The following is a 27,328-nucleotide window of genomic DNA, read 5'->3' as shown; positions in this document are numbered from 1 at the left end:
AAACTCCAGTACTTTGGCCACCTCATGTGAAGAGTTGGCTCATTGGAAAAGACTGATGCTGGGAGGGATTGGGGGCTGGAGGAGAAGGGGATGGCAGAGGATGAGATGGCTGGATGGCATCACCGACTCGATGGACTTGAGTCTGAGTGAACTCCGGGAGTTGATGATGGACAGGGAGGCCTGGCGTGCTGCAATTCATGGGGTCGCAAAGAGTAGGACACCACTGAGCGAGTGAACTGAACTGAACTGAACACAACCATACATATGCCGGGTAGGAATGCAGATTTCCTGGAAGGGGCAGCGGCTGGGAGCTGGTGTTTAGGGATTGTGGACCAATCCCAGTGCGAGGGCTGCTGTTGACTGTGGAGAGACAGACTGAGGGGATGTGAGGGAGGAGATCGTGGTGGGAAATGCCTGTGGAGGAAAGCCAGGAGGCCATGGAAGCAAGGCGATTCTGCTGATACTTCTCTCTCCACATGCCAGCATCAGCATCTGAACAACAGAGGCTGGCCCATCAAACGCCTGACACACTGAACTACAGAGCAGGACCCCACTCCTTGTGCTCCTTTCAGTGACTGATGCACCGAAATACAGAGCAGGACCCCACCCAGGGTGGCCCTCTAAATGCCTGAAGCCGGAACAACAGAGATGGACCCCAGGCAAGGGATCCCTCTAAGTGCCTGAATGGGGGGAGCTACGGAGAAAGACTGGCCAAAGAGGCCTCCTGATCACCAGCTACAAGAGGCTGGAAAGAAAGCCTCTGATCAGGCCATAACTCCTGCCACGGAGGCAGTCTGTGTCCCTGCACACTTGGCACCGGCACGGTCCCCCCAATCCAGGCAGCTGCACCACCTTCACGCTCAACCCTCACTGGGACAGAGCTGCCACAGGCAAAAAAAAAAAAAAAAAAGTCTTGTGTTTATACTTGCAGGGTCGCTTTAGTTCTGTCCGACTCTTTGCGACCCTGTAGACTGTGGCTTGCCAGGCTCCTCTGTCAGAGAGGGGTTCTCCAGGCAGGAATACTGTAGCATATTGGCCAATACTGGTTGCCATACCCTTCTAGAGCGCTATATTTCCTGCTGCCCTAGCCACCAACCCCCCGGGTACCTGGTGCTGCCAGAACCCCTGCAACCCAGGAAGCTGCACCACCTCCACACCTGGCCCTCACAGGGCAAACCCGAGTCCTCCAGGGCAGCCTCAGGACCTAAACCCCAGTGGATGACCCACATGCAGAGGTGGAAATAAAACCACAGTTGAAACCCAGGGGCAGTGTGGCTAAGGAAGAAGACCCAAAACCTTCCCACCAGCTGTACAAGCTGCAGATTACATCCACACAATCAACTAGGCAGACTCTGTGTCTATGGAATATATAAAAGGCCACTGAGAGCTCCCACAGAAGAAAACGCGCTAGCTCTTATAGCTGTGGACACTGGAGGCAAGAACACCCAGGAGTAGGGACAGATGAGAATCTGAGCTGCCCCACAGCAGGTCCAGTGATCAGCAGTGTTGGAGGGCATCCTAGGGAGGTAAGGTGGACTGGGATTCCCAGGGCAGGAAAGGACTCTGACAGCAGTGATTCAAGAAAAACCTTTATTATTTTCAGTTTTTGACTTGTTCTGTAGATTATTTTGGATTTTTTTAAACCTTTTTTGCCCCTCTGTTGTAGGTGTCAGTTTTATTGGCACTAAGAAATCCAATTACGCTTTTAAGCTTTTTTTTTTCCTCAGTCACATTTTTTATTTTTTCATTACCCTCTGCCTCTATGTTGGGTTTTTGCAGTTCTATGGAGTGTAACTTTTTTTTTTTTTTCTCCTTTCTCTTTTTTTAATTTTTATTTTTTTAAACCTATTATATTTTTTCTACATCTATTCCTTCATCTGCCTTTCCTATTATTCTTTTCCTCTTGCAGTTAATCTTTAACATATATAAATCTTTACCTCTATTTAACTTTGCATATGTATTCTTTTCTTTCTCTCCTTTTCTCTCAACGTATTTGTTAGTTTTATTTTCATTGCTTTATTCCCCAATTGACACTTTGCTTTAGCTTTTCCAGTTTGTGCTTTAGTTAGTTTTGTTCCTGTAGATATGATTTTTGGTTTCCTTTGTTTGCCGGGTCAATCTGTTGTATTTAATTTTTGTTGGACTGTTTTGATTTTGCATATGGGTATATATGTATATGTGTTTATTCAGTCACACTTTCTATTGTTATAAACCTCTGCCTCTACATTAGGCTTTTGCAGTTCTGTAGAGTTTTCCTTTTTTTTCCCCTTTTTTCTTTCTTCTTCCATTTTTTTCTCTTTTCTCTCTTTCATAATTTTAATTTTTTAAACCTATTATATTTTTTCTACATTTATTCCTTCATTTGCCTTTCCTACTGTTCTTTTCCCCTTGAAGTTAATCTTTAATGTATGTAAATCTTCTTTATCTTCCTCTATTTAACTTTGAATATCTATTCTTTCTTTCTTTCCTTTCCTCTCAACATATTTGTTAGTTTTGTTTTCATTGCTTTATTCCCTACTTGGCACCTTGCTTTAGTTTTGTTTTCTGGTTTGTGTTTAAGTTAGTTTTGTTCTTAACTGGTAAATATAATTTTTTATTTGCTTTGTTCGCTGGATCAATCTACCGTACTTTATTTTTGTTGGACTGTTTCACTTCACTCATAGGTGTATACATATATGTGTATATTCCATTATTTTAATTATTATCTGCCTGATTTTGTAACTGCCATTTGTATGGGGTTCATCTTTGATTTCTCATTTTTGGATATTTGTTTTACTCTCCCTTAATGCCATAAAAAACCACTTCTGGAATCTTCGTTCCTGACCAGAGATCAAACCCTGAGCCTTTGGAGTGGGAACACTGACTCCGAGACCCTAGACTACCAGAGAACTCACCCTGCTGCTGCTGCTGCTGCTAAGTAGCATCAGTCATGTCCGACTCTGTGCGACCCCATAGATGGCAGTTAACCAGGCTCCCCTGTCCCTGGGATTCTCCAGGCAAGAACACTGGAGTGGGTTGCCATTTCCTTCTCCAATGCATGAAAGTGAAAAGGCAATGGCACCCCACTCCAGTACTCTTGCCTGGAACTCACCCTTGGGAGTATCAAATAGTGAGACTCACACAAAGGAAACCACTTTATTACAAGACCCAGCATCACCCAACCACCAGTAGCACCCTATGCAGGACGCCTCATCTAAACAACAAACAAAACAAAAATACAAACTCAATCATCAGCAGACAGGAGTACCGCCTCACTCAGCCTTGCCCATCAGAGGAAAAACCTCAGTAAAGAAAATTGAAATTGTATCAAGCATCTTCTCAGAACCACAATGCTATAAGACTAGATATCAATTACGAGAAAAAAAAAGTGTAAGAAACACAAACACATGGAGATTACACAACACATTTCTAAATAACCAACAAGTTACTGAAGAAATCAAAAGGGAAATAAAAAAATTTCTAGAAACAAATGACAACAAGAACACAACAACTCAAAATCTGTGGGATGCAGCAAAAGCAGTCCTAAGAGGGACGTTGATAGCAGTACAATCCTACCTCAAGAAACAAGAAAAACATCGAAAAGACAGCCTACCCTTACACCTAAATCAACTGAGAAAAGAAAAGAAAAAAAAAACCAATGTTAGTATTAGGAAAGAAATCATAAAGATCCGAGCAGAAATAAATGAAAAATAAATGAAGGAAACAATAGTAAAGGTTAATAAAATACAAGTATTCTACTTATTAAAAATAAATCACAGTAAATAAGAACCCCTAGTCATTAAAATTTAGCCTTGAGGTGGAATCATGCACGCAGGAACATCAGCACATGTCTAGAGACGTGTCCCCTTCATGCTCGCTCACGCCCATCGGGGACAGGCCTCTGACCGCTACCTGCACTGATGTACAGGGAGAGGTCTGCTGACACTTCTGGGATAGAGGCAGCTGCTGCCGTGAGGACACAGGTCTGCAGTTATTCCTCTCTGCCCCCAAAGGACTGAGCTTGTCTGAGAATGCAGCCCACGTGGAGCAGACAGAGCTGCCCTACGTAAAGAATTCTGTCCCGTTTCCACTATTTAATCCTTGATGTAAGCTACTGAGCATTCCACTAGGACATATCGGTCAATCATCTACATGCCAGTTTGGAGGAGGTCAGTTGAACTCTCTGTCTCAGCTGTAAAATTCCTAAATGATACACATGTAAAAGATATTTGAGGCTGAGGAGGTTTTGCTTTAGCAAACGATGGCCTGCCAAGCTGTAACTCCAGCAGAACTCCCCACAATGGGAACATGTGAACCTGATACAAAGCTGCCCTGTGGCTACAATTCATGTGTAGCAATAAGCTGTCATCCATCAACTGCATCCCTCATCTTAGCATCTACTCTCCTACTACAGCAGCATTAGGTAATGTATTGTTTTCCAGAGTTGTCATAACAAGTCAGCAAAAACAATGGAAATTTACTCTCTCACAGTTCTAGAAGTCCAAAATCAAGATGCTGGCGACCACACTCCCTCCAGAGGGTCTAGGGTCCACTCCTTGCATCTCCCAGACTCTGGGCATTCCTGGGCTTGTGGGTATATCACTCCTCTCTCTGCCTCCATGGTCACAAGGCCTTTTTTCCCTTATTTGTCTAATCTGCCCACCTCTTAAAAGGTCACTTGTCATTGGATTTAGGGCCCACACAGGGCTTCCCTCATAGCTCAGTTGGTAAAGAATCTGCCCGCAGTTTAGGAGACCTGGGTTTGATTCCTGAGTCAGGAAGATCCCCTGGAGACGGAAATGGCAACACACTCCAGTATTCTTGCCTGGAGAATCCCATGGATAGAGGGGCCTGGCAGGCTACAGTCCATGGGGTCACAAGGGTTGGACACGACTTAGTGGCTAAACCACCAAACCACAGATAAGCCAAGATGATCTCCTCACTCGTCATCTTTCATTTCACCTGCAAAGATGCTTTTTTTCCAAATAAAGTACCATAGGAAATGGACATATGTTTTGGGGTGCCACTACTGAGCCCACCACTGGTCACTAATGTCATTTAAAACCTGTCACAGATCGTAAGAGATCTTCTTGAGGAAACACTCTTTGACATGGTGGTTCCCAAACTCTGCTTACACACTAGAGTCATGTGGAAAAGTCCTAACGCCCTGCTGGCACCCCCAGGCCAAACAAACTGCAATGTTGGAGGAGAACCAGGCATCAGCAGTTTCTAAAGATGCCCCAGGTCATTCTAATGTGCTACAAGATTTGGAAACAGCTGCTTTCATAGCAGTTCTTTGTTTCTATATGTTTTCACTACCTTCAAGTTCAAAACGCTCCAGTTATACTTTTTTCTGCATGCTTATTAAACTTTTCCCTTGTGGTTATCTGTATTAAAATGAAGCCTTTTATAAAAACAAAAGAATATTTTATTGAATATATGGTTATGTTTTTCTATTGATTGTGCTCTGAGATCTTAGGTTTTACCCCAGAGATCCACAAATCTGCAGGTCTTTGCCTCAGAATACATATTTCTGCCAAAGGCAAAAACAAGCTCCTTCGGATTTAATTCCTTTGAGTATATCATTGTACCCACTGGAAATCCATATCATTTTAAATAATTGCTCTAAAAAGAATGATTAAACATTTAGAGCTTTAAGGTCTATAAAGTATTAACCTTGGAGAATAAAGGAAGAGATGGGGTTTTAACAGAATCTTGATATGAGTATGGAAAAGAGGTACTCATGGCTTGGAGTACTTTCAAGTGAGGTCCATGATCTTAGAGAGGATCAGAATAGTATTTGTCTTGAGACATGCTAAGTTGATCTTTACAAAGAGAAGTTCACCTTGAGCCACATATGTGGTCAAATTAGCTCTTAGATATTGAAACCAGAGACCACCTTTCCATTTGTATTCATCTTTTCATTTTTATTATTAACTTCTAATCAAACTTGCCAAAATTCCAGTGAAATATTTTAAGTAAAAATATTTCCCAGTATATATCTCTCTTCACACTAAATCTTAAAGTTCTCCACAAGGATACAGCCAAAAGTTGCATGATTCAAAAGTTCAGAACAGAGAAGAACACAGCTTGTACTTTACCAAAGGAAGAGTTTACACTTTATCTATTTTATATTACTGCAAGTGATTTTTTCCTGTGATATAAGTTTGAACCCCAGAATAAGGTATTTATCAACATAGTTAATTTTAATATGTATTTATAGACTAATAAGATTCTTTTCACTTGGTATACCCATATTTGATAAAGAGTTTAATAAATCCCGTATACTATACTCTCTGTCCCCCAAGATCTTATAGCCAAAAGACATAGAAGGGCACAGATCAAAATGATTAAGCAAATACCTACTTAATGCCTACTTTATGCAATGCATTTTTCTAGGAATAAGATACCAGAGTTCTGATGCCATTCCTAGGCTGCAGAGATTTTGCTTGGCCTTCGTTGAAGACTAGGACTTGGACAAGGAGAGCTGCTAAGTAAGAAAATCAATAGGAGGAAAGGAGCACTGATACCAAAATACCTGCCAGGGGAGCAGATATTTGGTCATTGTTGGTAATTAATTGCACCCCAGCTTTCCTTTGGAGATTGACTCCTTTTTCACTCTCAGTCTGCCACAGTTTACAGATCCTGACAGAAGACAAAAAACTCTCGGGTCAGAGTAAAAACACTTGGCTACTCATAGCAACAGCAGTCACCAGAGTACTTGCATTTTCTTGTGTCAGCTCCCTGGGCCCTGGTTCCTGGAAGGCAATGCAGAGAGTCAAGGGACACCTGCATATACAGCAGGGTGAGTTGCAGGAACCTTAGCTTTTTTACAAGGACAGTAAGCTTGCCTCTCATTTGTTTCAGAAGGAGACACTGTCTCTGTCTTCCAAGGCTGTTTGCTATACAAATGTGAACACAGAACAAAGTGCGATGTTCACCACCCTAGTTCCATTCGGGTTAAGTGGTGACCCACCGCTGACCCACAGTGCACTCTGAGAGGAAACTGAGGTAACGGCATGAGGCAGTCTGTGCTTTGGACAAGGAGGTCCCTTATACAGTTAGATGTGTATCTGACCCCAGGTTCTTGCATCTCCTCATACATAGAAAAGCACTAAAGTCATTCACCTGAGATATCTGTTTTTGGTGATTAGCAATAATCTTTTGTCAAGATGTATGCTTGACTGTATATATTCCCTAGCCAAAAGTCAGGTATAAACTGGTTTCTCCCCTACCTTTTCAGAGCAGTTTCCTCAGAGCTAAGTCATTGCCTCTTGGGCTACAGTCTTCAGGAATAAAATTTAAAATAATAAAATAATTAAATTTAAAATTCACAACTCTTAAGCTGTGTATTTTCCTTTAAGTCAATACAAACACTGAAAACAAAACAAAGTCACTCAGTGCCTCTGCTCAAAAGAAATACAGAAATGCATGAGACACAGGGAGAACTGTCTGCTAACATACACGGTTTTTGTTTTTCACTTCATTCTTCTCAAGAAGTATACTGAGTATCACTTCAGTCAGTTCAGTCGTGTCCTACTCTTTGCAACCCCATGGACTGCAGCACGCCAGGCCTCCCTGTCCATCATCAACTCCTGGAGTTCACTCAAACTCATGTCCATCGAGTCGGTGATGCCATCCAACCATCTCATCCTCTGTTGTCCCCCTCTCCTCCTGCCCTCAGTCTTTCCCAGCATCAGGTCTTTTCCAGTGAGTCAGTTCACATGCAACCACTCAATTCAAACTGCTAGTCATCTGGAGCTTGTTTCCTTAATTTCCGAGCAAAAAGTAAGGACCAGAATATCTACCTTATGTGTCGTACTTAACAAGGACTCAGAAATGCATAGAAGCCTCACTGAGAAATTTGGTCCAAGACAACAGTCCCCAAATTCTAACCCCTGAAGGAGGGCTTTGGATTTCACAGTGATAGACAGTACACAGCCATTTTAAGAAATCATCTGTTTTTCACTCGTGTGTAAAGAACAATGTCTTCTGATCTTTGGTAAATAATCTAGCTCAGTTGCCAGTCTACTTTCAAACTATCTCATTTCAAAGATTAGTATGCAAAATGAAAGCAAAAACAACATTTTCCTCATTCCTTTTGTCTGAAAACAAAGTGAAACATTTTTGTTTGAGACAGGTGGGTTAATTACAAATAAAAGGAATTTCTACACAGTGTGGAGGAAAACTGAGGGAGCTCATACCCTTTAAGAAATTATGTCAGTGAATTTTTTCAGATTAGAAAAACCCATGGGTAAGAAATGCAAAATAAGTTATGCATGCTAATTCGCTTCAGTCGTGTCTGACTCTTTATGACCCCATGGACTGTAGCCCGTCAGACTCCTCTGCCCATGGGATTCTCCAGGCAAGAATACTGGAATGGGTTGCCATTCCCTTCTCCAGGGTATCTCCCTGACCCAGGGGTCGAACCTGGGTCTCTTATGTATCTTGCATTGGCAGATGAGTTCTTTACCACTGTGCCACCTGGGAAGCCCAAAACAAGTTATACAGAACACTTAAATATTAAGGGAAATTATACCGAACCATGAAATGAACTCTAATGTGACATTAAATATATGCATACTAAGCTAATTCATAACTGGTTTCTTAAGTCTTATGATCATATTCTGATCTCTGAAAATGGAATTTAGTATGATGAAACACAATGGAATTCTTCTTAATGAACTACTCATATTATAGTATTTTTTTCTGCTCTTTTTAACCAGGTAAAAGAATGATTCACTATCAACTAAAGAATCTGAAGATTTAGAATAAAGTTGCTGCCAAATATACAAACTCAGGACACTCAAAAGGTATGCCCCACAGAGAAGCTCCCCTAGCAAGACCCCTTTATTTATTCCTAGACAGTTCTCAAGTTTGTTTTCACATAAGGTAATAGAGAGTCCACATTTTTAAGTGAAAGTGAATATTTATGAGCACTTATTGTGCATGCAAGTACGTTCAGTCACGTCCGACTCCTTATGACCCCATGGACTATAGCCTGCCAGGCTCTGCTATCCATGAAATTTCCCAGGCAAGAATACTGGAGTGGGCTATCATTTCCTACTCCAGGGGATCTTCCTGACTCAAGGATCGAACTCATGTCTCTTGCGTCTTCAGCGTTGGCAAGTGGATTCCTTACCACTGTGCCACTTATTAAAGTGCAGCACTTATTAAATATTACACATATTAACCCATGTGTCTGAAAGCCACCCTTTGAAGATGTTTGATCCTTCCCATGTTCAGATGGGGACACAGATGCAACCTGGCCAAGTCCCAGTGCAGGGAATGGTGCAGTCTGGATTTAAGCCCAAAACCTGCACTCTCACCTCTACACCCACTGCCCTTAGGAACAGTAGCCCATATTCCATACTGAGTGGACAGCAGTCAGAATCAACCCTCAAGGTGTTCAGCATTTTCACAATACATTTCTAGAATTTAAAAATGTCAAGGGTTTTCTCACTTCAATTTGTTGTGGCTGTCATTTGTCATACTATATAGTTAAAGAATTTTTATTGATTTATTAAGGCTGTCAATTTCCCACCCTTGGTTGAGATAGGCAGAAAAAATGTCCATTTTTAAAATCCTGCCTATAACTCTTCTAAAGTGCTGAAACACCCACTAGCTAGTAGCAGAAGGAAGGCATTTACACTTCAGTCCAATCTAGTAATCTGTCTGTCTGCGATCATACTCTGAAGTATCACTTGAAGAAACTCACTGATCCCTCCTGGGATCATATTGGAGATACAGACAAACATCTACTGGGACTCTCAGGCTCAGGCGAAGGCCAGACTTTCAGAACTCCTGCATCCACCACCCTTGTCCTCAGATGGGGCGCTGCTCATGGCAATGGACAAAAGGATCTAATAATCTGAATGGTGTCCTCTTGTTTCTCTGACCTCTAGATCGACTGAACTAGTCAGACTGGTCACTTGTCCCTCTGCCAACACTTACAATAGAAATACACACCTGGTATAGTTTGTAGCTTGGTGTCTTTGGTTTGTTGTGGGCCTAGCATTACTTGTTGGCTTACTTGGCCCCTGGAAGTGTGTGTCTCTTGTATGATCCTGGCCCACGGGTTCTGCCTTGCAGTCTTCAGCTACATGGTAATTTCCTCCCACTCTCCCCTATTCACACCTAGAACAAATGGCAAAATTTTCTGTCATTCCTAAAGAATATTGGAAGTGTCTGGTTCTTGTCTAGGCCATGAACGAAAGGTGAGTGAGAAAACTAAGCTTAGCCCCTCTTTTACAACTAAAACCACTAAGTCACCAAGTTTAATTTGATGTTGTCTCTCCCACAAATTGGGGCTTCCCAGGTGGTGCAGTGGTAAAGAATCCACCTGCCAATGTAGGAGATGTGGGTTCAATCCCTGGGTCAGGAAGATCCCCTAAAGAAGGAAATGGCAACCCACTCCAGTATTCTTGTCTGGGAAATCCCATAGACAGAGGAGCCTGGCAGGCTACAGTCCATGGAATCAGATAAGAGTCAGACACAACTTAGAGACTAAACAGCATCAACTTCCATAAATTAGGTTGTAACTTACAAAATTAATCCCCTACTCCCACACCAAAATGCCAATCAGGGACATAGGTCCCTGATCTTGTCATTTCCTTTAGATTATTTAACATATTTTAGCCCAGAGAGGAGAGACTGGGATGTCTCTCATTCTCTACCGTCAACTTAAAAAATATTCACAACATAAAAGTTGAGGGTAATCTTTCATTTTGCAGGAATTTTTAGGACTTCAAGCCTGGAAGGTAGCATCTCAAGTCACACTGAGAGAACTGTTCTGAGGAGTTGAAGGGGGAGCTAGGATATATATGAGTTTCACAACAAAGGGCAGGTAATCAGAACATCAATAGATTACGGTTGAAGAAAACCAGAAATTGCAAGTTAAATAATGTAGTGCTTTTCTATGTATGGGAAGATGCAAGAGGCTGGGTTTACTGAAATCATTCCTCTGATATGCACCTCAGCTATTTGTGACCAGTATCCTATGTTTTCATATCCTGAGGTTCCTCAGGGTTCAGCCGTTGGGAGTGGTTGCAGTCTGATGCCTGCTAGATGGCAAGTGTTCCTTCTTCGCTGAGTTCTCTCAGGCTCAGTAGCTCTCCACAGGCTGTGGCTGCAGCCACTAATGACTATGATATCTTTTGTTTACTGACATGGCAGGAAATACTCCATTTCTCACTATTTACTCTACCTCTCTCCTCCATCTTTATTCCATAATCCCTCATGACAAGAGGATTTCATTTCATCCTTGAGGCCATATGCCTCATGGAATAGCCACAGATGGACATTTATTTTTGTTTACCTTTATTGAAGAAGCTCGGATACTCTAATCCAAACCCCCCCTTGTTTTGCTCTTGATGTGCTAAATTTGAGAAAATTGTCTCTTCCTCAATAAAGTTTGTCTTACAAGCCTGTTGCCTTAATGCAAAATCCTGTTTCATATGGCAGAAATTGAATTTGAATTCCTTCTTTCTCTTTATATTCCTACTGTAACAATCCTATAATTTCATCCCCACCATCAGCCATATGAATCCTTCAGGCTGTAGAAGAAAAATACATGCAAGGAGACAAAACAGAAAAATACAAGACTTTTTTAAGAATAGTATCCCAGTTGCACTCATGTTTAACATCAATAAGCATGTGCATATTTTCCATTATTCTTACATGCAAATATTGCTTCTACTTTTTTAAAAACATGTTTCCACACAGCAGAAACTAATGCAACACTGTAAAGCAGCTATACTCCAATACCTATGTAAAACTCTCTGATAGATAAATTAAGTTCATTAAAGCCCCTGAGGTTAAAAAAAAAAAAGTTTTCTTATTCAATCTTGAAGACATCCTTTTATAACATATGCCACTCATGAGCTATTAAATTGACCTTTCTCTTGATTAATAGTGGATCTGGGTCAGAAAGATCCCCTGGAGGAGGGCATGGCAACCCACTCCAGTATTCTTGCCTGGAGAATCCCATGGACAGAGGAGCCTGGTGGGGTCGAGTCCATAGGGTCACAAAGAGTCAGACACAACTGAAGTGACTGAGCACACATTGCAGATATATACGTCTTTACTACTAAGATAAAACTACAAGGGATAATTACCATAATGTCAGAAAGTGCTCTTCACTTTATTTCCATCATTTAGCAACAGTTTGCCTAGGTATCACTTCATTTCTGAGAAACCTTTACCATGGTCACTGTCATTTTACAGTGTATTTAGTCGTGTGGACATTCAGGGGTGATAAACTATCTTCCCATTTTCTCCTGGTGTCAGTGACAACAGCAAGCAGAAGCAAATGCCTAAGATCTCAGCTCTCCTGAAGACAGAAAAAGGAATACAACACACCAAACAGAAGCAGTGTGATCCATGTAACTAACCATCAGGGAAGTGCAAATAAAAACTGCAGTGAGATCACCGCATGCTGTCAGAATGGCTAGTGGCAAAAAGACAACCAACCATAAATGTTGGCAAAAATGCAGAGAAAAAGGGAGCCCAGGTATACTGCTGATGGTCATGTAAACTGGCACAACCACTGTGGAAAAGTATGGAGATTCCTCTAAAAATTAAAAATAGAACTAGCTTATGATCTAGCAGTTTCACTTCTGAGTATTTATCCAGAGAAAAATGAAATCACCAATTCAAAAAGATACCCACCACCCCTGTATTGACTGCAGCATTATTCACAGAAACAAAGACAGAGAACCCAAGTGCCCATCAGTAGATGAATAGATAAAGATCATGTGCTCCTGGAACCAGAGAATGAAAATGTACAAAAACCCTTAAATTTATGTAAGGTCTCTATCACCCGTTAGCCCATTGCCCAAGGAAATAGGCTCACACCGCGCTCCGCTAGGAGACCGCCTCTGCGAGGTCTTCCGAGCCAGCCCCCGTGATGCTCCCGCCCAGGAGGCTCACCAGCGAGACGCCCACTGCGCTCGGCCAGGTCTGCAGCCAGACGCCAGACCTTCGTGCGTCGTGTCCACTGGAGCTGCGCCACCAGAAGCGACTACTACCGCTCCTGCTTCCCCCTGGTACGGGGCTGCACTGCGTCGTGCGGGCGGACCTCTGCACCCCAAGCTGTCCAAACACGGTCAACGCCCAGGTCTAGGGTGTCCTGCATCTTCGGAAGACCACCACGCTGAAAAGAGGCTCCAAATCCGGTACTGCAGGTGGTGCCGGCTGCCCTGCGGCATCCGCCTCATCGTCCCCAGAAGCAGGCAATTTATCTTGATTAAACTACCCCCAGCCCAACAAACGTCAAGAACATCGGTTAGGATTAGGAAAGTCAAACCAACCAACACGTTCAAAAGCTAATTGGCAGCATACTACTCAGAAAGATTTTGTCATCAGAGAAAACTTTGAAACTAGCATTAATTCATGAATTCTGTGCTTCAGAGTACCAGGCCGGGCCCAGTTTTTCTAGTCAAACACTTAAGAATATCCTCCTTTCTCTTGTGCTGGGACACTCCTCAAGGATGAAAATGCTAACCCAAATAAGAATACATAATGCTCCAACCCCAAATTGTAGACGTGTAGTTTTTCACGGTAACAGACGTTTGCGCTCTGGTATTCATAGCCGCAGCGTTCACAATAGCCAAGAGACCAAAGCAAACCAAGTATCTATTGACAGACGCATTAACAAATTATGGTGATGCATATATATGTGTTTATATTTGTATACACACACACATACACAAACTGGAATATTATTTATCCTTAAAAACAAAGGAAATTGTGACACACGCTACAACATGGATACACCTTAAAAACATGAAACAGGCCAGCCACAAAAGGACAAATATTGTATGATTCCACTTCTATGAAGTATCTGGAAGAGTCAAATTCATATAGACAGAAAGGAGAATGCTGGTTGCCAGGGCCTGGGGAAAGGGAAGACCAGGGAGTCAATGTTTAATGGGTTCAGAGTGTCAATCTGGGATGAGGAAAAGGTGTGGTAATGGTTGCACGGTATTGTGAATGTATCCAGTGCCACTGAACTGTACACTGAAAAACTGTTAAAATGGAAAAGTCTAAGTTATGTATTATTTTACCACAACATAAACACACATGCACACGTGCACGAGCGCACAAGCAGAGCTGTCCTGGCTCTGAATATGAAACGTTCCTTAACCATACTCCTATGCTAGATTCTGTACTACTAAAAAACTGATTTTCTTTGTGGAAAAAGTACGGCATACCTTCAGCTGTGAACCCCCAGAGGTTGTGGTCCGTGGCAACAGACACTGGGTAGCCAAACCCTCATCCTGTACCGGAGGAGGCAGAGGGGACCCGAACACCTGAGCACATCTGACAGAAACATCCACTGACTCAGGCGCTCTCCCTGTTTTCCCAAGGGGATGACTTCCATTCTTGGTGCCAACTGAACTCAGTGAACTCCTTGCCCCCTCAGAAAACATCCTGACAGTGAGATGGTATCATGTGGACTTGTATTAAACATGCAGAAGACGTTGAAGCTTTACACTGTGAAGCAGGGAGAGAGAAGAGCCAACATCTCCTGGCGCTCACCCCAACTCCTTACCGAGGAAGGGGAGTGAAGGGACCTGATGGTTATGTTAGAGACTCCTCTGGTTATACTTTCATCTCCTGTCCTTACACCAGATCATATGCGTGCCTTCAGGCTTGGCCTCTGAACTGTCTGGGCAGTATTACATCACCTCTGGGCTCAAATGCCTTTCCAAATGAATTGGAGTAAGGGTTAAAAACTGAGGTAGTAGGTGCTCTGACCTGCAGCCTTAAAAAGGTTGTTTTTTTTTTTTAAATATGGAATTGGAATATGACTAGAGATACATATTGAGGTCCAGTCATCCAGAAAGCCCCACACACCTGCTCTTCCTTCTGGCTCCTCTGTCAACATCTCATCTGAATGGAGGACAAAGAGTTAAGCTTCAGAGATGCACTTCTCCATTGTCATAAAATATTCTTGTGTGCATCCTCGTATCTGGCTATTCTTTCTTAAGGGTTTTATAAGCAGTTGGTAAATTTCAAGTCTTGGGATGCAAACTTCTTAGTAATGTAACAAATGGACTTTTTGACAAGTGTAGGTCAGTCCTGGTGTCTTTGCAGAGTTTGTAGATTTCAAATATGTCTTCACTGTTCTAGTGCTCACAGTGACAAGTCTCAGACCTGAGACCTTTTGTGGAAGATTCAAGGAATGAGGCAAAAACACCACCAGTTGAACTGGAATGAAAAAGCATTTGAGGTAGGTGCGCTTCAGTCTTGAATTAAACCTCTGAATCTCCTCTAAGCATTTGGCAGCAATTTCACCCACAAACGGCTTACAGTATCATTTAATTTCCCACTGGAACTTTGGGGAAAACAATGATACTAACAATGAAGTGAAATAATATATGTGTCAGCACCTACCTCAGTGCCTAGTGAAATTTCAGTACTTGAATGAACTTGGAAAACAGTGATAACTTCTTTTTTTAGACCCGTTGTGAAGCATTTTCTATACTTTATAGCAGTGTTGAATGGGGATGAGCATTTGTCTGTTGGTTGCTTCGTCTGCTTCAGAGCATTTATCCTGTAAGAGTGGATTAATCTCAAACAGATATGACCTCCTGGACGTGGGAGCAAGGGCAGGCATGCACAAGGCTTCTACACCCAACTAACAGAAAGTAAACTTAGATGACTCAATTCAGCTCTCTCTTCTCAATTCCAAAAATGATAATGCTTCAGAAATGGGACCTATCTAAGTTTAGACAACAGGACAAAAACAAACAAACAAACAAAAAAAACACGAATCTACCTTTCCTCCTCCCCAGTCTGATCCATGATAGAATTAAAAATGCTAAAGAGCACACTAGTGAGCCCCTGGAAACACAACCAACTTTAGCATTAATAATTATCTTCAACTAGCTTAAGGAGAGAACTGTAGCCTCCTTACACATCATTTGCACTCTGAGAGTCATCCCAAGTGAAAGGAAATTGATAAAGCAAAGCACCTTTATTGTTAAAGGCTTGCTTTTTCAAAGGATTGAAACTTAAATGACAGGATTTGGTTTTATGAGACCTAAATGGAAAACAAGTTCCCAAACAGATGTTGAATTCCCCCCTAGTCACAACTTGCTCAGCAAGATGATATGCTTCTTAAATTCCCTGAACTGCCTGAAAGTTTTTAATTTAACCTTTTTGCTTTGAAAAGGGCTTCATTTACTGTGTGCCTTTGGCATTATTATCTTCAATTGTATTTTCTAAAACACTGTTGTCCTAGATTTTACTCTACCCTGGAGCCTATTTTTATCCTTTAAAATTGATTAAGTGGTTCATTCATTTGTTTCCTTCTATTTCCTAATTTTAGGTTCAGCACAAATAAAGAATTGTTAGGGTATGCCTGATGAGATAATGGTGTCCTCTTACTATTCACCTTCTTACTTCGGAAGCCCCTAGAACTATCCTAGAAATGTGCAAGCAGAGAGGAGAGAAATTGTGCAAACACTGATATGTCTGATAAATGTCCAAGGAAAAATATCTGGTACAATAAAAGCACATAATGGGGATTTGACCAAGCCTGAACTATCTGAGGAGGCTCCAGGAGGAACTTTAGCTCTGAGAGCTGAAGGTGTGGACTGAAGGGAGCCCTGCTGTGGGGAGGAACACCTCTCAGCTGAAGGACTTTAAGACAGCATGCAGCCAGTGTAAAGGAGACGCCAGGCAAACCTGGACAGACAAGCAGGGGCCAGATCAGATACACTTTGTGCCCACAGCAAAGATTTGAAATAGGTCAGTGATGTAATCCAACATGGTTTTAAAGGATCACTTGAGTGGCAGAAAACGGATTGGAATGGAAAAGTGGAAATGGAGAGACCAAGTAGATGGCTACTTAAGTACGGGTCAAATGTGAGGATGGTTTACCAAGGGCAGTAACAACGGAGAGAAACATTTGAAAGATATGAGGTACATTGGTCAGTTGTGGTTGTGGAAGGTGAAGCAGAAGGATGTCTCCAGATTAAGAATCACACCCAGCTCCTGGCATATGCATCTAAATAAACTGGAGTATCATCTGCTAAGCTGGGAAATCAAAAGAGGAAGGGGGTGAGGCGTGGGGGAAGGGGGAATCCAAATGGTGACCTTGGTAGTTAGACATGGCGATTTGTTTCCTTGGAGATATCCGGTGGAAATAGTGGGTAGGAGGCAGTGTTGGCCTTAAGCCTTTTACATGGCCTCTGATCACACTTAGACATTCATCATAGGGAAAAAAAAGAAAAGGAAGAAAAGTTATCAAAACAACATTCTTTTCATGTACCTCTCTCACTCCTTTCTCCATTTTTCAAAAGAAATTAATGAAGCCAGAGGTACTATTCTTACTAGGACAGACTCACTCTGAAGCCATGACTTTCTGAAGGGCACTACAACCTATAATCTCTGAGAAACAAAGATTCCTGGCCCCTGAATACTAAAAATAATTATTGTAATAAAATATTTAGTGCAAAACAACTTGGAGAAGACCTTTAAAATCACTGTATGCATTGAACTCACCATTGGGTACATGCAATTGTACTGAATATTGGATAAGTTATTGAGAATGATTATGAAACTATATACAGAGACCTTCCTTACTAAAGGAGAGGGATTATATAGAGGAATAAGACTTTGCACAGCAACAATTTTTCAAAGAAAATGTGAACATCACTTTTCCTTAAAAGGCTGCAGATGTATTCTGTATGAATTTAATACTTAAGCACTAATCATTAATAATTCGGAGTTCCCATAATACCACTAGCCTAATAAACCAAGATAACGTTCATAGCATCGATGATCAGTGCTTAAATGAAGGAGACTCATTTTATCATCACAAAGGAGTGGGAATAATCAATCTAACATGCTAGTATGTTAGCCAAGGTCAAATCACCCTTCAAACTTCCCTTTTGTTCTAATAGCCTGTCCCTTATAGCCACATGAATTTCTGACTTGCTGCTTCTGCTTCTCCTTGCATGATACATCACATTCCCTTAGTTCCAATTATAAATTTATTAATTATCACCAAGTAAAAGTTTGTTTTAAATGCCCAGAGGATGTGTACTGTAGGTTCACAGATGTAGATCCAGCAGAGTTTATGAACTCATTGCCAGTGAATTAGAAGGCTTCCATATGCTCAGAGGCCATTAAATGAACCAAAAATAAAATTTCTAATTATTCCCATGCATAAAATGTCCAGCAGAATGCTATGCTAGCTAATTTTTAAAATGTAGAATAATGTAACAGATGTCATGAGTGGGCTAGCACCTAGGATGGACAAAATCCTTCAGTGAAGGAAGCATTCTTTGTGGCATGATCATGTTACTTATGAGTTCTCATCATTGTCTTAGCAACAACAATATATTATTAGGATACCCTCTCTGTCCCAGACTCTAAATCAGGTGTTTTCTGTGAAATATTATTTAATCCTTACAACAACCTTATGAGGTATACATTATCTGCATTTTCTAAGGGCAAAACCTGAAAACATTGGGAAACTTGCCCCAAGTCACACAGATAAGTAAAGGCAGAGGTTAATACCTTGTCTTTGGACAACAGACTCTCTATAGGAAATAATGATAAGACATTATATAACTTGTGTATACTGGAAATCAAGGAAGTACGAAAAGAACTCACCCAATGACAAAGATTTTCAACATGATTTTCACCTCCAGTCAACTCTTGATCATCGCAGGATACAGAAAACAGAAATTACCTAAACCATGAAAATCATGGAATATCTCCAGATTTGCTTCACCAGTTCCTTTTCTTATTTAGTATAAAAAAAGTGTTTAGGGAAAAATAATCAAACAGAATTAGAGTAAACTATGCATGTAAATGGAAGTGAGAAATAGATTTAAGGGACTAGATCTGATAGACAGAGTGCCTGATGAACTATGGATGGAGGACAGAGGTTCGTGACATTGTACAGGAGACAGGGATCAAGACCATCCCCATGGAAAAGAAATGCAAAAAAGCAAAATGGCTGTCTGAGAAGGCCTTACAAATAGCTGTGAAATGAAAGGAAGTGAAAAGCAAAGGAGAAAAGGAAAGATATAAGCACCTGAATGCAGAGTTCCAAAGAATAGCAAGGAGAGATAAGAAAGCCTTCCTCAGCGATCAATGCAAAGAAATAGAGGAAAACAAGAGAATGGGAAAGACTAGAGATCTCTTCAAGAAAATTAGAGATATCAAGGGAACATTTCATGCAAAGATGGGCTCAATAAAGGACAGAAATGGTATGGACCTAACAGAAGCAGAAGATATTAAGAAGAGGTGGCAAGAATACACAGAACTGTATAAAAAAGATCTTCATGACCCAGATAATCACGATGATGTGATCACTCACCTAGAGCCAGACATCCTGGAATGTGAAGTCAAGTGGGCCTTAGAAAGCATCACTATGAACAAAGCTAGTGGAGGTGATGAAATTCCAGTTGAGCTATTCCAAATCCTGAAAGATGATGCTGTGAAAGTGCTGTACTCAATATGCCAGCAAATTTGGAAAACCCAGCAGTGGCCACAGGACTGCAAAAAGTCAATTTTCATTCCAATCCCTAAGAAAGGCAATGCCAAAGAATGCTCAAACTACTGCACAATGGCACTCATCTCACACACTAGTAAAGTAATGCTCAAAATTCTCCAAGCCAGGCTTCAGCAATACGTGAACCATGAATTTCCAGATGTTCAAGCTGGTTTTAGAAAAGGCAGAGGAACCAGACATCAAATTGCCAACATCCGCTGGATCATGGAAAAAGCAAGAGAGTTCCAGAAAAACATGTATTTCTGCTGTATTGACTATGCCAAAGCCTTTGACTGTGTGGATCGCAATAAACGGTGGAAAACTCTGAAAGAGATGGGAATACCAGACCACCTGGCCCGCCTCTTGAGAAACCTATATGCAGGTCAGGAAGCAACAGTTAGAACTGGACATGGAACAACAGACTGGTTCCAAATAGGAAAAGGAGTACGTCAAGTCTGTATATTGTCACTCTGCTTATTTAACTTATATGCAGAGTACATCATGAGAAACGCTGGACTGGAAGAAACACAAGCTGGAATCAAGATTGCTGGGAGAAATATCAATAACCTCAGATATGCAGATGACACCACCCTTATGGCAGAAAGTGAAGAGGAACTAAAGAGCCTCTTGATGAAGGTGAAAGTGGAGAGTGAAAAAGTTGGCTTAAATCTCAACATTCAGAAAACGAAGATCATGGCATCCGGTCCCATCACTTCATGGGAAATAGATGGGGAAACGGTGGAAACAGTGTCAGACTTTATTTTTTTGGACACCAAAATCACTGCAGATGGTGATTGCAGCCATGAAATTAAAAGACGCTTACTCCTTGGAAGGAAAGTTATGACCAACCTAGACAGCATATTAAAAAGCAGAGACATTACTTTGCCAACAAAGTTCTGTCTAGTCAAGGCTATGGTTTTTCCAGTGGTCATGTATGGATGTGAGAGTTGGACTGTGAAGAAAGCTGAGTGCTGAAGAATTGATGCTTTTGAACTGTGGTGTTGGAGAAGACTCTTGAGAGTCCCTTGGACTGCAAGGAGATCCAACCAGTACATTCTGAAGGAGATCAGCCCTGGGTGTTCTTTGGAAGGAATGATGCTGAAGCTGAAATTCCAATACTTTGGCCACCTCATGCAAAGAGTTGACTCATTGGAAAAGACTCTGATGCTGGGAGGGATTGGGGGCAAGAGGAGAAGCGGACAACAAAGGATGAGATGGCTGGATGGCATCACTGACTCGATGGACATGAGTTTGAGTGAACTCCGGGAGTTGGTGATGGACAGGGAGGGCTGGCGTGCTGTGATTCCTGGGGTCACAAAGAGTCGGACATGACAGAGCAACTGAACTGAACTGAACTGATGTATGTAAGAAAATGACTTCAGAAATTTTTCATTCTTCCTCTTTCTCTAAGTTCAAACCAAAATCAGACATTTCCTCAAGATATTATAGCACTGACTAGTACCCTATTTCACTTCTTAATCATTTTATTGTCAAAACAACCTGCTTTAGAGTATCTTTGACACAAACATCACTTTCCCTTCTTGGAGATTTTGGTTTTCTGATTTTTTTTTTCTTTGGCCTTTACATAGAAACCTAGGCTTAATATAAATTCTTTTCCAACAAAACTCATTAACTCTCTGTTATATAAACATGTTGATATTCTCTTAGGCAGAGAAGGCAATGCAACCCACTCCAGTACTCTTGCCTGGAAAATCCCATGGACGGAGGAGCCTGGTGGGCTGCAGTCCATGGGGTCGCAAAGAGTCGTACTTGACTGAGTGATTTCACTTTCACTTTTCACTTTCATGCATTGGAGAAGGAAATGGCAACCCACTCCAGTGTTCTTACCTAGAGAATCCCAGGGATGGGGGAGCCCAGTGGGCTGCCATCTATGGGGTCACACAGAGTCGGACATGACTGAAGCAACTTAGCAGCAGCAGCAGCAGCATTCTCTTAGGATCCTGGCCATTTTGAAAATTATCCCAGTAGATCTTCAACAATAAAGTTTGTAGGCACTTGGTACCTTTCAACATCATCTCCTTTCTTGTTTTTGGAATATTTCACTTTTGGAAATGTGGTGCAGACAACTACTTCTCCTTGATCGACTCATATGATTACTCCTTATAGCATCAAGGTAAAGTTACTAGTGGGGTTCTCTCTAATCCACTATTGTGTATTTTGAAATCTGTCCCTTTCCCAGTATCAGAGGACATAAGACTCAGCTCTGAGCATCCCTCTCTAATTTAGTTCAAATGATGTTGTCTCTCAAAGATATTATTTAACCTTAAATAATGTTTAAGGTTAAAGGTTAATGTTTAAGGTTAATAAATGTTTTCAAACTCAGTCTAATAAAACTTGACCATTAACATTCCAACTTGAAAATTGACACATAAATCCAACAGCATTACAACTTGAAAATTCACATATAAATCCAACATCACAAACAGACATTTATAAGGAATCTCATACTATAGAAATTGAATAGTTTCACTGAACAGGTCAGGGGTTTTGAGTAAAAACAGATGAAAAGATTGAAGCAATTGAATCGAAGGGTCTGTTTACAGAGGAGAAGGCAGGGTTAGAAAAAAACAAGGGAGAATGAAGCACCTGAGGACTTGCCAGAGCAGGAAGCTTCTGCCTTCCCTAGACCCAAAGGAACAAGAACCTGCTGGAAACCACAAAGTCCCAGAGACAGGAGAGACTTATCTGACAGGAGCTAACCAACTGCAGGACAGAGTTATCTGACAGAAAGTACGACTTCTAGCAAAGGATCGAGGACACAGGGAACCTACCTGTGATCTAGCAGAGTGTATGTGTTCTTAGTTGTATCCGACCCTCTGTGACCCCATGTACTGGGCCCGCCAGGCTTCTCTATCCATGGAATTTTCCCGGCAGGAATACTGGAATGGGTTGTCATTTCTTCCTCCAGGGGATCTTCCCGACCCAGGGATCCAGCCTGCATCTCTTGCGTCTCCTGCACAGAAAGGCAGATTTGTTGCCACTGCGCCACCTGGAAGAAGACAGGCATAGGGAAGTAACTTCTCAGCTCTCTACCTTCTCACCTTCCTATTTCTTGCTGTTGCTTCCCACTGGCCAAACCCAGCACGAAGTCAGAGGACATAAAAGCCAGCATCCTGGGCAGAAATGAGAGTGATCAGTAGAGTCAAGAACTATCCATCATAGTGACCTTCACTTACTGAAATTTAAGACACAGCATTGAATTTTAGATATAGTTACATACGTTTATCAGTGCAAATGAAAAGACTGCTCTTTTAAAAGATACTTTATTGACTCAATATTATTAGCTGTAGTGGAAAGAGGTGTAAACGGTGAGCACTTTAGTTCGTCTTGGCTACAGTGTGGCTGAGGATATTACCAAAATTGAAAAGGATCAGAGAAAAAATAAAATAAGGAAGTGGAGGGAAAAATAGCACACCTTTTGGAGACTTAGGCACTTCAAGAATTCTGGGAGGAAAGGAAAATTCCCAGGAAAATCAGTGGTTAGGACTCAGGGCTTTCATTGCCATGGGCCTGGGTTAGACCCCTGATAGGGAAATTATTAATATCCTGTAAGCCTCACAACATGGTCAGGAAAAAAAGAATTTTGGGTGCTCAGAGGTGGGTCCTAAGCACATGCCACAGCTCCTCCTCATAATTTGTTTAGTGGTCTGTACACAAGGATTTCCAGTAGTCATGTATGGATGTGAGAGTTGGACTCTAAAGTAAGCTGAGTGCTGAAGAATTGATGCTTTTGAACTGTGGTGTTGGAGAAGACTCTTGAGAGTCCCTTGGACTGCAAGGAGATCCAACCAGTCCATCCTAAAGGTGATCAGTCCTGGGTGTTCATTTGAAGAACTGATGTTGAAGCTGAAACCCCAATTCTTTGGCCACCTAATGTTAAAAACTGACTCATTGGAAACGACCCTGATGCTGGGAAAGATTGAAGGCGGGAGGAGATGGGGACGCCAGAGGATGAGATGGCTGGACGGCATCACTGACTCGATGGACATGGTTTTGGGTAGACCCCGGGAGTTGGTGATGGACAGGGAGGCCTGGTGTGCTGCAGTCCATGGGTCTGCAGAGTCGGACACGACGGAGCGACTGAACTGAACTGAACACAAGGGATACTACAGAGAATCTATACAGCCACCTTGACCAAGTAGTCTCCCCATTTGACTTGAGTTTCCTCTCTCTTCGTGTCTGAGAAGGAATCCAAACATCAGTATATAGTATGTTCCTTATGTGTCATCAATATTCCGTATACACACATTTACTGGGTTACCTTTGGCTGTGGAAAGAACATAAAGCACATAACTGCAAGGTATGCGAAGGCAGTAAAGAAGCTTAGTCAAAGGAAGGCTCTGGGCAAGCTCCCTCCTCAACCAAAGTCTCTAGGCATTACCAAGATCCCTTCTGCCTCAGGGGAGAAAGACAGGCTTTCGTCACAAATGTAACTAAAATATACAAATGTTTCAGTGCTAAAGAGTCAAAGTCTGCAACCAGTATCACTCCAGTCCCTCAGCGGCCAGACGCACATCCGTACAATGTGTTATGACAGAAGAGCCCAAGCTTCAGGTGTTCCTTCCCATCAGGGAATTCTTTAGATTTTCCCAAAGACCTGTTTTCAGTCAGACTTCTCCCTTAACCTGTGGGCAACAGGTTCTTCACCTGTGGGGGGGTGGGGGTGGAGAGGTGGGGGGAGGTGTGTGGGAAATCATGAACTTTGTGATTTCTTAAATTCTTTCCAACCCTAAAATCATCTTGAGAACGTGCCACTTAAACGTGCCATTTAAATGCACTTTTTCTTTCATGTCTGTAATGCTTGCGATTGGTTTGAAAACGCCATGCAACACCGCCATCTAATGGATACAGGAAGTAATACCAGTGACAATTAATAACAAACAAAAGGAAATTTCACTAGGAGAAAGTAATTTTATAGAACGTTCCACGTAGTATTTTTTTTTTTTTAATACATTGTGGGCCCCTTCGAGATTCCTTCCCCCGCCCCAGTGAGAAAGCCACATGTCCCAAAATTCTACATACAATTTCAGGGAACATAATGGCCCTCTCCAGACTTCTCCAATCATGCAAGAGCCGCAGTTTAATAAGCGCCTGTACTGTTTGCATTATTTCAGCCACTGGGAAAATTTGAAACGATCCTGTAATCATCAGGAATCAGAAGATGCTATAACAGATCTATGTCTCCCTTAAAAAAAAAAAAAAAACCGTAATTCAAACCGCCTTGTTATTGGGAGAAATATTTCATCGTATTAGGGCTGGTAGGAGGCAGGGTCCCATTTTCCGTGGCAGAAGAGGCCAGAACCTCCCGCTTCCTACTCTTTGACAGGAAGGGTACCCGCTTGGCCAGGAATTTGATCCCACCAACTTTGATTGTTGAGAGGGTGTGGCAAAGATACAGGGGAGATCGGAAAAATCACTGAAGGAAGAAGTGGGATCTAGTATTGTCAGTGTCCAGTAGCAGCAAAGCCAGGAGTAAAATCCTGGACTGATCTTTCTTTGGCTGGAACTCCATCTACCCACTCCCATGGCCATTTCCATATCTGGTTATTCAATCTCATCAGTTCTTTAAACTCTTTGTTTTGACGTGTGTGTGTACAAAGTTGCTTCAGTTGTGTCTGACTCTTTGCAACTCTGTGAACTGTAGCCAGTCAGGCTCCTCTGTCCATGGGATTATCCAGGCAATAATATTGGAGTGGGTTGCCATGCCCTCCTCCAAGGGATCTTCCCTACTCAGGGATCAAACCCACGTCTCTTGTCTCCTGCATTGGCAGGCATGTTCTTTACCACTACTGCCACTTCGGAAGTCCCTTTGTTTTGACATCCTGTAAATCCTTTTGCCAGAGAAGGCAATGGTACCCCACTCCAGTACTCTTGCCTGGAAAAATCCCATGGACGGAGGAGCCTGGTAGGCTCCAGTCCATGGGGTCACTAAGAGTCGGGCACGACTGAGTGACTTCACTTTCACTTTTCACTTTCATGCATTGGAGAAGGCAATGGCAGCCCACTCCAGTATTCTTGCCTGGAGAATCGCAGGGACAGAGGAACCTAGTGGGCTGCTGTCTATGGGGTCCCACAGAGTCGGACACGACTGAAGCGACTTAGCAGCAGCAGCAGCAAATCCTTTTACAGTATAAGCAGAATGTGTTACTTACGATTAAGTTACACAGAAGCTTTTGATTGATCAGATCAGATCAGATCAGTCGCTCAGTCGTGTCTGACTCTTTGCGACCCCATGAATCGAAGCACGCCAGGCCTCCCTGTCCATCACCAACTCCCGGAGTTCACTGAGACTCACGTCCATCGAGTCAGTGATGCCATCCAGCCATCTCATCCTCTGTCATCCCCTTCTCCTCCTGTCCCAGCATCAGAGTCTTTTCCAGTGCATCAACTCTTCGCATGAGGTGGCCAAAGTACTAGAGTTTCAGCTTAAGCATCAGTCCTTCCAAAGAAATCCCAGGACTGATCTCCTTCAGAATGGACTGGTTGGATCTCCTTGCAGTCCAAGGGACTCTCAAGAGTCTTCTCCAACACCACAGTTCAAAAGCATCAATTCTTCGGCGCTCAGCCTTCTTCACAGTCCAACTCTCACATCCATACGTGACCACAGGAAAAACCATAGCCTTGACTAGACGAACCTTTGTTGGCAAAGTAATGTCTCTGCTTTTTAATATGCTATCTAGGTTGGTCATAAGTTTCCTTCCAAGGAGTAAGCGTCTTTTAATTTCATGGCTGCAGTCACCATCTGCAGTGATTTTGGAGCCCAGAAAAATAAAGTCTGACACTGTTTCCACTGTTTCCCCATCCAAATTCTTAGAGATGACCCAAAAGTTAACTTTGATTCAATGCAACATATTTTATCATTTACTTACCAGCACTTCTACTTTGTACACTTTTCAATGTGTAAGTTTTTCCACATCTCTTGCAAGTTATTCCTAGGTATTTTATATTTTTAATGTTATTGGTATGCCATTTCTTTTAATTTACAATTGTTTGTTGTTAATAGCAATACATTTTTAATACTGACCTTGTACCCTGCAACCTCATTAAACTCACTAATTAATTCTAGTAGCTTTTGGTAGTGGATAGCTAATAATTTTGCTTTCCCCAGAATCCTTACTCTGGTAACATTACTTTGATATTCCTTTAGAGAGCCATTTCTCTTCTATTCTTGGCCCATGTGTTTGGGGTGAATATTTGACACAGATTTGGCCAATTAGCATAGTAATTGGTGGAATGAGAAGCACATGACCAACTGATCCAGTGAGAATCGATTCTGGAGCTTATGAGGAAGCTAGTGAGAAAACATTGTATTTTCTAGCTGGTTTAAAGTAAGATGTTACTCATTTCTAATTTAAGTCTATTGTGGTAAGAGAACATTGCATGATTTGAATCATTTTTAAATTTATTGAGATTTTTAAAGATAAAACTATCTTATGATCCAGCAACCCCACTTCTGATATATTAAAAAAATTGAAATCAGGATCTCAAAGAGATATGTGCAGTCTATGAATAGGTAGGTAGGTAGGTAAGTCACTTCAGTCGTGTCCGACTCTGTGTGACCCCAGAGACGGCAGCCCACCAGGCTCCCCCGTCCCTGGGATTCTCCAGGCAAGAACACTGGAGTGGGTTGCCATTTCCTTCTCCAATGCATGAAAGGGAAAAGTGAAAGGGAAGTCGCTCAGTCATGTCCGACTCCTAGCGACCCCTTGGACGGCAGCCCACCAGGCTCCTCCGTCCATGGGATTTTCCAGGCAAGAGTACTGGAGTGGGGTGCCATTGCCTTCTCCAAGTCTATGAATAACTGTATCATTA

At 42.0% G+C, this 27,328-nt stretch overlaps 1 long non-coding RNA gene across 1 annotated transcript; it reads right to left on the bottom strand.

Moving 5' to 3' along the window:
• Window positions 1-14,707: 14,707 nt before the first annotated feature.
• Window positions 14,708-26,614, bottom strand: LOC129620382 (uncharacterized). Its single transcript, XR_008698501.1, has 3 exons — window positions 26,386-26,614; window positions 22,288-22,505; window positions 14,708-15,538 (listed from the first exon to the last, which is right to left on the bottom strand). It is a non-coding gene; the product is annotated as an uncharacterized LOC129620382 (long non-coding RNA).
• Window positions 26,615-27,328: the final 714 nt, after the last annotated feature.

Source organism: Bubalus kerabau, chromosome 10, assembly GCF_029407905.1.
Source record: "Bubalus kerabau isolate K-KA32 ecotype Philippines breed swamp buffalo chromosome 10, PCC_UOA_SB_1v2, whole genome shotgun sequence".
NCBI classification, from domain to species: Eukaryota; Metazoa; Chordata; class Mammalia; order Artiodactyla; family Bovidae; genus Bubalus; species Bubalus kerabau.
Note: the sequence above shows the minus strand (reverse complement) of the source record. Positions and strands in the feature narration are given on the sequence as shown.